Source organism: Malaclemys terrapin, chromosome 1, assembly GCF_027887155.1.
Source record: "Malaclemys terrapin pileata isolate rMalTer1 chromosome 1, rMalTer1.hap1, whole genome shotgun sequence".
NCBI lineage: Eukaryota > Metazoa > Chordata > Testudines > Emydidae > Malaclemys > Malaclemys terrapin.
In genome coordinates this window covers 270,084,953-270,096,508 of record NC_071505.1, presented here as the reverse complement: position 1 = coordinate 270,096,508, position 11,556 = coordinate 270,084,953, and positions in this window count along the sequence as shown.

Here is an 11,556-nt window from a genome sequence, read left to right as displayed (position 1 = left end):
ATCTGTGAAGTGTTTCATAGAAATGTTGCACAATACTGATAGACAATGGTGTAGCATGACTTAAAGCCCTGATCCTTCAGTTGGATCTGCATGGACACAAGGCACCACTCATTCAGTTGCTGGATCTGAAACTGATAGACTTACCACTCACTGAAATCAAGGGTGTGACCAGGGCTGGCGCTTCCATTTCGGCGATCTAGGTGCCAGGATTTGGGGAGGTGGCAATTCGGCGGCGGGGGGTCCTTCCGCGCTCTGGGTCTTCGGCGGCAATTCTGTGGCGGGTCCTTCACTCGCTCCGGGATCCGCCCCCCCCCCCCCCACTGCAGAATTGCCGACAACGACCAGGAGCGCGGAAGGACCCCCGCCTAGGGTGCCAAAAACCCTAGCGCCACTCCTGGGTGTGACTTGGGCTCACTTAAATGAAAGACATATAACATGCCTCCCCAGTGGTGGCGTTTGCCCTGTGGGAGCCCCCTGCAAAGCTCAATTCTGGGGCCCCTATCGATGTTGTGGGCAATGGGGAATCCAAAGAAGTAGGGGGAGATTCCCCCCAGAGTTCATTGCATCCCCACCTTCCCCTTCCTGGCTTCTGCTCCTAGCTGGGGGCTCTGCTGTCTGGGCAGTCCTGCTACTCAGCTCTAGCTCTGCTTCTGGATCTGCCCCAGGGTTGCCAACTTTGGTTGGATGAATTCCTGGAGAATTAATCACACGACATAATCTTTAATTAAAGATTAATCTTTAATTCCTGAAGACTCCAGGACAATCCTGGAGGGTTGCCAACCCTGGGCTCCTGGCAGCTCTGGCCCCCGTGATTCCTTACCTTCTCCTGCACTGGCCAACTTTGAGGACCCCCATCTCCCCCCCAGGCCTGGCACAGGCACTTGCCAGCTTGGAAGGGAGGGAAAGGGGTTGCCTGGCAGGGGAACAAAGAGGCAGACCCTCTGGTGAGGGCCTTCCATTTGGCCCACTGGGCATCAGCTATTCCTTCCTGCAACCCGCTGAGGGCTCTGATGTATAGGTGGCTTGCTACCTGGCTCCAGCTGGCCCCAAGCTCCTGGCAACTCCAGCTTGTGCTCACTGTTAATACCCACACTCCCATTCACTTCAATGGGGCGAGGGTTTCATGCCTGGTGTTTAGGGATAATATACCCTCCAAAGAATTAATAAAATAAGAAAAAATGGTTAGTATCTCATTTCCATGTAACCACAGTATTTCAGTGCAAGATGACATTATTTGATTTGAACCTATATTTTTTATTTCTTTAAAAGGAAACAGCAATGTAATACAAACTATTTGAAATCACTATATATAATGGCAAAGAGTAAATATTTTTTTTTAAAATGTTTCTTAAACATAATTCAAAAAAATCAAATGGAGCCATCTTGATATTCTTGAAAAGGGCCTCACTTTTGGAATGCATTGAAAGATAGATATTCTGGAGTTGCACATTTCCTAACAACACTACAAATAAAAACAAAATTTGGAGTCAATCCATACAATTTCCCCCATTTTAATTAATATTTGTTCTGGTCCCTAAAAAAGGAGCAAAATAGGAGTATATATTGTATATTATGCTTTTTTTTTACATCTTGAAAAGAAATTAAGATTTGTCATTGAACTTGGAGTTGAGTCATAACGTTTGTATGTGAATCTGAATTTCTCCAAAGTTGAGGGGAGTTTGGATTGAATGTTCCAGTTTTTGCCCATCTCTAATTTTTACTAGTAATGGGAGAACTTAATGGTGTTTAAAATTTTGCATTACTCTTGTACTAGCTAAAGAGAAGCTTGCACTAGATTCCCAAAATCTAGGCTGGCATAAATAGATTCCATGTACTGTTATTCATTCTTTGTTGTATAGCCTCCAAAAGTGACTTAGGGCAGTGGTTCTTAACCAGGGTACACATACTCCTGGGGGTATGCAGAGGTTTTCCAGGAGATACATCAACTCATCTATATATTTGCCTAATTTTACACCAGGCTACATAAAAAGCACTAGCAATGCCAGTACAAACTAAAATTTCATACAGACAATGACTTGTTTATCCTGCTATCTATACTACACACTGAAATGTAAGTGCAATATTTCTATTCCAATTGATTTATTTTTAATTATTTATAATTTTATGGTAAAAATGAGACAGTAAACAACTTTTTAGTAATAGTGTGGCTGTGACACTTTTGTATTTTTATGTCTGATTTTGTAAGCACGTAGTTTTTAAGTGACGTGAAAATTGGGGTTTCACAAGACAAATCAGACTCCTGAAAGGGAAAAGTAGTTTGGAAAGTTTGAGAGCCACTGCCCTAGAGAAGACACAGAAGGCACAGTTCCTATCAGAGGACCATACAATCCAAACAAAGACATGACATAACAAATGGATACAAGGCAAAATGGGTGGGGAGAGTGAAAGGAGGATAAAGCTTACAATAGGAAGGATGGGTGGTTACTTGGAGATTAATGCATTCGGCCCAATTGTTGTTTTTTTTTAAGCTAAGTCTTTGTTTTCATCATTACAGTACGTTTTTAGCTTATTTATAGTCTAACGCTGTAATTTTATTTTTGGATGGGAACTTGTCATTGAATCCAGGGAAGGGAACTGCAGGAAGAGAAAATGATAGCATGAGTAAAGTTCTGTCTATACTGGGGAATTTTCATTGGTGTAGCCGCACTGGCACAAGTCCCTAGTATAAAGGTGCAGTACCAGTGTAAAAGGTGATGTGTTGAAATTGAGGTAGGCTGCACTGGTGAAAGCCACTAATTACACCATTGCAGCACACCTCCATTACTGGTTTGCACAAGTTCAGTCACATCGGCATAGCTTCGCTTGTGCAAAAAAATGAGAATAATCATCCTAATAGGAATGAGAAGTAGATGGTGAGAAGAATAATGGGCGGGGAGGGAGAGTGAGGATGAATAGCTGGAAGGCTGCAATGGTAGGAGAGGGGTGTGAAAGGAGAACAGCAACCAGTGGCAATAGAGCAATGGGGGGGGGGGGGAAACAAAAACAAAAAACAAGAGCATGTCCAGAGTCAAAGTTTCAGGCCTGGCCAAACAGTGTAAGCATTTCTTCTGGTTCTGGCTGGGGTGTGACGACAGGACAGGCTGGTAGCCTGATCTTCCACTCTTGGACTTTGACTATAGCTGCTTCTGCCTCGGTGGTGAAGAAATTCCAAGGGTCTGGTGCTTACCAAAATCTGCCCTTACTAAATCTTTCTGGCTGCTGCTGCTCCCAATTTGGAGAGAAGAAGTGGCAGAGAGACCAAGTTACTGGATCCAATGTGTGGGAGGAAAAAAACATACGGGTCCTTATCCCCACTCTTAGATGTAGGGCTTTCTAAAATCCAGCACGTCTCATATATATGGCACATATGCTCTACCACTTCTTTTTCCATACTCTCCCTATATATGTTTTTCTTAGTGTGCAGTCTCAACTGTGTCTTTCCATCTTATCTTTTCACTGGATATTTTTCTTTCTCTTCCTTTCCCCCTTCCCACAGTCTAAGAGGAATGCAAACCCACAAGCATTAAGTTTGAGTCCAGTTTTCAAATTCTCATTGTTCAGGTAGGTTTGGAATTAGGTAAAATGAGTTTTCTCATCCCTAGTTATTATATTAGAATTATTTTTATTGAGAGAAAGAATGCTGACCGGCATTGTGTATACCTTTCTGTGTATACAGAAAGCGATTGTATGGAAGGACTTTAGTTTAAGAGCTCATTTGAATATGCATCTTTAGCAAAGTGGATATTTCCACTTCAGTGTTGCACCTCAGTGTTAGCAACTAGTATGAGCTCAACTCCTTTGCAATATCCTTTGCAATATCAATATAGTACATATAAGAATACAGTCATACTGTTCCAGAAAATACAGTTAGTACCTAAAATTAATAAATCTGGTGAATAATTTATGATTGTGTGCATTGAAATTTGTTAAATATTGAAGTAGTAATCATGTAACTGGATAGATTGGGCGTTCCAGTTAATTACAACTGTTTAAAGTCAAACATTACTTGAACATTTCAAGATTTTTCTTTTAATGAAGCAATAAAATTTTAGCCAGAATGGGTAATGAAGTTTTAGTACTGAATTACACAGCAGCATCAATGGAAAATTGAAATCACAATCTGTAATATATATGAAGCATCACTTGACTTGCTCCACTAGAATGAATGATTATGATTATTCAGTAAGTAATCTGTTAACATTATGGGATGAAGGTGGCATTAAAGCCTGTCTGGGGCCTCCCTCCCAACTAGATCTTCACTTCTAAGCACTCTCAAGGCCTGAAACAAGCCTGCTAGTTTTTAAAGGCAAGTTAATTTTGTGTATTAACCCTTTGGAAACTAGTTACTTCTCTTCTGGTTAACACCTGGGGTCTGACCAACTTTCAGTATTTGCTGGTAGTCATTTGGCCACTGGGAACACTGGACCATGGAGGAGAGAGGGCTCCAGGTTACCGGAAAGCAGAACAGCTTGGGGCAGTCTAAGAGATGCCGCCTCGTTCCCATCCCTTCCCTTCTTGGACAATGGAACAAACACTAGAAGCAGTAGGAGAAGAAACAGGAAGCAGCAATCTGGAGGGCTGAATAGGAGATTGGTGTGAGATTGGTGGAATCACCAGAAGTGTGAATGGAGAAGGCTGGAGTTTGAATGGATGGGAAAGTTCAGGAGAGTTTGAGGTATGTGACCAAGAATTTGGGGGAACAGGGATAAGTGTGAGCATGTTTATTTTGGGGGACAGCAGAAAGGACATGGAATGGGAAAGATTAAAAAGGAGAACATATGAAGGAATTAACAATCATATATGCAGAAGATAAAGGAATCAAAGAGAGAGATTTAAAGAATACTGATGGAGGGAAATCTTGGAAGATGATAAGGTGAAGACTAGAATGGCTAGCAAAAATAAAAGAGGAATAATTCTACCATATGGAAAATCTGATCAAGGAGAATTCTCTTGGTTTTGAAGGTCAGTCCTATTGTATATTGTAAAATAGAACCCTGTATATTGTCAAGTTAATCTTCTTCATATAACTTCCACCAAACAGCACAACAGTTATATCAATACCTATATTAAAAACAGATGTTTACCTTAACAGAGAACCCACTTAATGACTACCTGGTTTTAGAAATAATGGCAGAATGTCCTTTACTTTGTTTACACAGATGGAAGTCTCATTAGTGCTGAAAATCAAGGGCTCATTCCTACTGCCAGGAAGACTTAAAGGTGCATGTGTATGAGCAGGCCAGTTACAATGTAATCAAAGGATACCTTTCTGCAATGTAGAACTGCCTGTAGAAGCAGTTTCAACTGCTTAATAATTTGGTCAGGGTCAAACCAGTGCTAAGGATTCTGGTTCAAGGTGCCTCGTTTCAGTTGCCATACAGAAAACTGGCTCCTTAGAAATACTCTAATCTGAATTTACTTAATAAGTTAACCGAATTGGGAACAGATTTATCTAAAGCATTTATTTGTTAATGTAGGAGAATTGGTCTCATTCCAGTTAATACAAGAGACTGTTCTATCATAGCTTATATCAGACAATGTTTTCCAAAATGGACACATCATAAAGAAGGCCAAAGGTCAAGTAACTCTTTTGTTTGGCATTTCATCAAACCATGTTTGCTGACACCCAATAGCTGGGCTCCAGAAGAAGGCTGTAGGGGTCTTAGCATTTTGTGACACACATGTCATTGAAATAAAAGTCATATCATACGTGTGCTTTCTTCCATTTATTGATGCTGACAGGTGCATTTCTAGGTGCATTTGTGCTCATGGAAAATATATTGGATTAACAGCTATGGTAAGAGAAGGCCTATACCCACAGAACAATTCACATGAACTACAAGGGTTCAGCTGTCCCTACTCCTGCCTGGAAAGACCAATTCATTCATCAAATAAGACCAATTGTGTTTCTAAAATAAATGAGGGCGTTTAATATTGTCTTAATGTATGGATTCCCATACACCGTAAATCTCCCAGATCAATAAAGGGTCAAATGAAGGTCCCATGAAGTTGGTTTGAATTTTTCTATTTACTTCAATTAGATGAGGATTTGGCCCAGGGTGTTGTAGCTGTCCTGAGTAGGTTGATTTCAATGAAGGGAAAATTAGTATAAGCAATGTTTAAGATCATATTTTTTCTTGTGGCTTTAACCAATAAGCCAAACCCCTCTCCTCACTTGCTTTTGTTATCTCCCAGAAAAAATAGTAATCTATTCTGCTTGGCTTCTTACTATTTGCTGAGCAGTAAAGCCTTTGCTGATTGTTGTCCAGAAAGTAGACATAAAATGGCAGCCCACAACGTTGTCACAAATCCCTTATGCATTTTTTGGAGAAGATCTGTAATAATTTATAGTGGAAGTATATCTCCTGCTTACTGTCTGTGACTTTCTCAGCAGCCAAGAGAATGGACTGCTGATGTGCATTAGAGTTTCACTACTTATCATGTGAACTAGTTAGCAGAATGTCTGAGCTGTTCTTTTTAATAGAAATGTTCTTCATCTTAACTTTATTTGACTGCACATCAAAATCTAATCATTTGTCTTTGTCCAAATGGAAATATATTTTTGCATGATTTTGCAGCTAATTTATAGTCTTAGACAAAATCATTAGTGCTAATTAGAACTGTTAATGAAAATTTTAGAACATTTTATATATATATACACATAAAATAATGCATACATTATTATTTTTAGTATTGAACATAAGTAACGACCAAGTATTTTTGATCTGTGTGCTCCTGTATTCATATTTAGGCTTGGAGGCATTGAGTCAGAGGGAGCTGCGGGTACTCAGCACCTTGAAAAATTAGTCCATTTTTAGTTAGGTGCCTACACATGGATTTAGGAGCCTAACTTTTGGCAAGCAGGTTTGAAAATGTTTGCAATCTCAACTCATGTTGATGAAACCATTTTACCACATCATTATGTATTTTATACACATGATTCCATGTGTGCACATATATATAAAGTTTGTGTATGTACAAATATACATATTATAGAGAGAATGTGCAATAGCTCAAATAACAAAAGAGAATATTGGATATATATTTCAGTATAAAAGTGTCAGTGTTCAACATAATTCAACATATTGGTTGATCTCAAACTGTGACTCAAATATAAAACTGTAGGGATATGTGAAAATGCCACTAGTTTTAATTTACATCTTCTGGGAAGTGCTCTCATTTGCCATCAAATGAATATAGGATACAGATAAAAAAAATTAGTTTAGGGAAAATTCCATCCAAAGAGAAAGCAAAAGGGAGTGAAGTTGTGTTTCTTAAATTATTTATTGATTCCATTTCATACTTATATTTCTTTTTTACTTGTAACACTGTTTCAGTTAGTGATGAGTAAATCTCAAAAGGCTCAGTTAAGCATCCAAAAGTTCAGATGCTTCTTCAAAATTTATCTAAACTCCTTTGGTCTAGATCTTGCACTCAAAATTTCAGACGAACAAACTGTTTGATATTTCTAGTAGCTTCCTAATTCCCATCGAGATGGAAACAGCACATTATATAATGGAATATATAAAGTAAGTCACTATACATTTTTATAAATGGCTTCGCTAGATATAGCACCTCCAAAGTGATGAGAAATAGAAAATAAAAGACAAGAATAATTCAAGGATAAGAGTAAAGATTTTATGTAAAGAATGGGAAAACAAAAGCTTGACAGCTGATTCAATACATATCCATTGCAAAACTCTCAGAAGGAGGAACCAAGGGCACGGGAAACTCATAGATTTTCTTTTAAATAGGCCCCTCAAGAGTGCACCCCTCAAGTGAGGCAGGGAGTGTGGCAGCTAAATCCCTGGGAATCCAGAGAAAGGAAACACCAATCCAGTGATTCTCAAACTGTGGCCCATTGAGAGTTCACTGGTGTCCATGGAGAGCAGTTTTCTCTATTGTATACTGGGAACTAGACCAGTAGCCGGAAGATGTAAGGATGGGTGAGGGTTGTATAAAAGCTGTCTTAAAAGCTACCAAGAGTATCTTAGACACAATGAAGGATGTGGCCTAGGTAGCTGGGAGGAAGGAACACCAGCTAACGTTATTTCCAGCATGATTAAGGTGTTCCTATCCACAGTGCAAACAAGAGTGGTGACTGGAAGATGAAGTATGAGATGAGGTTTCTAGCATGGCTGAAATTCTGTTTGCTGACCACTGTGACTCATCAGATTTAAGTGTGTTGTTATGTGGATACAAACCATGATTAGAGACAACCGTTCCAGTAACTGGTTACAAACTCTCCTTAAAGCTGAAGTGTGGACAGTGCCTGAATCCATCTCTATTCTATATTAGCTGAGAGTAGATGCTTGAAAGCCTTTACGTAGCACCCACTAAAGAAGAGTACACACCATACCTTACACGGGGAGGGCTTACTCTCTAGATGGGTAAAGAACCAGGTGCTCAGGATGGGAAGAAAATGGGGAGAGCTGGTGAAATGAGGAAGAACGATTTTGGGGGTTAGAGGGCAGTGAGAGTTGTACGTTCTGTATGAGAGGTTCCACTTGGAAGTACTTGCGATCCCAACCAAAAAAATCACTATACTCCTTGATGGGAAGAAATTTATAGTCTATACTTGAAGTACAGTCATGGAATTCATTCAAGGTTGATTTGTCTTGCTTTCCCATGAGATGGCAATTCCTAGAGACTTCTTGCAATTTTCTGTACAGACTGTCAGAATAATAATACATTACATTTCTGTTGAGTTTACTTTTTTCTTATTGTGTGTGGTCATCTCCTTCCCAATTTGCATCCCTCTAATCAAGTTTAAATCTCTGTAAATGCACTATTTGTGCTATCTTTACACTTAAATGCTCGCACACATGCACTTTATGAACCTATCTAATTCTGCTACTTTGGCTTGTCTTTCACTCTCTCCCCCATTCACCTTGTTACTTTGGTTCTACTTGCCCTGTCAATTTCTTCACACAGCTGTTACTCTCTTTAGACCACCCAATCTGTTGTTAAGCTTGACACACCAACACCTACCACTGAAAGAAGTTGGGATTCAGTGCTTAATTGGTTGATCAGTTGATAGACAGCTCTACTCCAGAAATAATTTCAAACTACTTACATGATACAAAGGGGTAACTCAACTTTCCACTCCAAGGCTATCAACTGTTGCTCTTCTTGGGGTGAATGACAGCAGCTGGTACTAATCAAGGTCTTCTATCTAATGAAAATTTTCTGTTTAGCTGAGGGGTGTGTGGACTTATTTTTTCTACTTTCCTCACCCTATTTGTTTTGGGGCACTGCTACTTATGTTCTGAATGACATCCATGTGGTAGTATGAGGACAAGTGATTGGTAATCTAGCATATTCCCCAGGATCCAAGACAGCCTTAATATTTTTTATCACAGGAGATGACGTTTCTGCCATACCTTCCTAGATGTCTAAAGTGGGGAGAGGGGACTAGAATACAAAAATGAAATCCAAGCTCTTATTGACATTAAATAGTCTCCTCTCCTGTTCTGAGTAAGTAGGGAGGATGAGCAGCCTTTGCTATGGCTGCTGATGAAATCTGTGCATTTCCACAGCAAAAAAAGCCCAGCTACAGGAACTCCAAGCAGTTGCTGCTCTCTTCAAAGCTAGGCAGTATTGAGACAATGGCTTTTTTATAGGTCCGCGGCACTCAAATAATAGGCAATGTGTGGTAACTGGGGATATCAACAACTCACTGGAGCTCTATGGCTCATTACTAGCAACTGGGGAAAACATTTAGAACACATTTTTAATGATGTAGACAAGAATCCCTATGGATTACACACACTAGCTAGGCACATGAAAGTTGCTAGCTACAGCAATTGGCCTCCTTCCATCTACAATGTTAGTAACAGCATGTTACTCTGATCTTATTAGCCTACATCACATTTGTTATAAGTAGGGATAAGATTAAAGGGTCCCACAGATTCCTCTGAATATCAGGTTACCTTTTTCCTGTGGTATTTTATTATTCTCCATTAACAGATGTGGAAATCCAAATCCATTTACCTGACTCAATAACCATATGAGGATGTAAGAGATGAAGAGAGAAATTTTGGAAAAAGTTCCTCAATCTGCACAGAAGTGCCTCACTTTTAGTTGCAGTATTTGGAAAATATTATCTGATTATATATTTAAACTTCGGATTGTAATGCAGAGTCACGAGGGAAGAATTAAGACTGCATGTACAACATAGAATTTGTAACTATCATAGAATCATAGAACTGGAAGGGACCTCGAGTGGTCATCTAGTCCAGCCCCTGCACTCAAGGCCAGGCTAAGTATTATATCAGGAACTTATATCAGGAATTTATCTGGAACTTAAATTCTTAACTGTGCAAACATTACATTTTTAACCTAGTTTTATTATACAGTTTTGAATTAAAAATTACGAAATAATTATAACATGTTTGGGAATAAAATAAAAATATTTAAATAATGATATTCTCTGCTGTATAATTGCTGCTGTTTGCAGTACTTGCAACATCTAGTATAAAATTACATTAAAATAAGTTACAATAATGACATGTAGCTTACAAAGTTAAGCAATTAAAAGTTAGGATATGTCAGACTTCTCAGTTGCCCACACAACCTTAATTCTGTCCTCTGTGCCTCCATCCTGTTCACAGAATGAGGTAGGGTCTGATGGAAAAAAAAAGTCTGTGCTCAAGTGGTTGAAGACTGTGCCATAGTGTATACACACAAGGGGTCAGGCAGTCATATTTTTATGGGGTTTTTATAAGTAAAATAGTTTTTTTAAAGGTTAAAACAAATTCTACTGTGTACATAACTGTTCCTGCTCCCAGCCCCATCATACATTATCTGCATGGTTTTAACACTGACTCTTCAGTACTGCAGCACAGACTGATACCAACTGCGCTACAGGTCTCACTACATTAGCTTACAGATATCCCAGATGGGACCCTGGTTGCAGGTGCTGGGTTCTGGGGATGCTCATGGAGGGGAGCCTAACCCATCACTTCACTCTTTGATAGTTGGCGGAACTCATGCCAAGCAGAGAGCTCCTATGATTCCCCAGAGTGGTGAGTGGGCCACTGGGGCCATATACTGGGTCTGGGGGAGGGAATGGGCAGCCTAATTCAGTTTAGCGCTCCCCACTTGCCTGCTACAGCTGCTCTGGCAACTCCCAGGCATTCCTAATGAAATAGCTGTGGCTGCAGCAGCAACAGCATTAGCCCAGCTTTAGAATGTTTCTGTGTTAGTTATTATTTTGGCATACTGCCAAAGGTTTTTCTGAGGCATGTAAGTGGGAGAAGGGAAATGGCTGTTTTTAACAGTTTATATCTGGGATTCCTTGAGACCAAAAAATAAGTTGTATGAATAACTCATGGTTCTTCAAGCCTTAAAAGCAGTATAACTTCTAGTATACAAGATTCACAGACTTGGAGGCCAGGGCTTCTGCATTATGTCTATATATTTCTAGGCAGTTTAAAGTACTCCTTTCAAAATCAGAAATTAGCTGTTTGGATGTGGGTTGTGAGAAGTTAGTTTCTGCACCTGGTCTTGCAAACAATTTTCAAAGGTTTGGCCCTATGTAATGTGGTGCTGAGT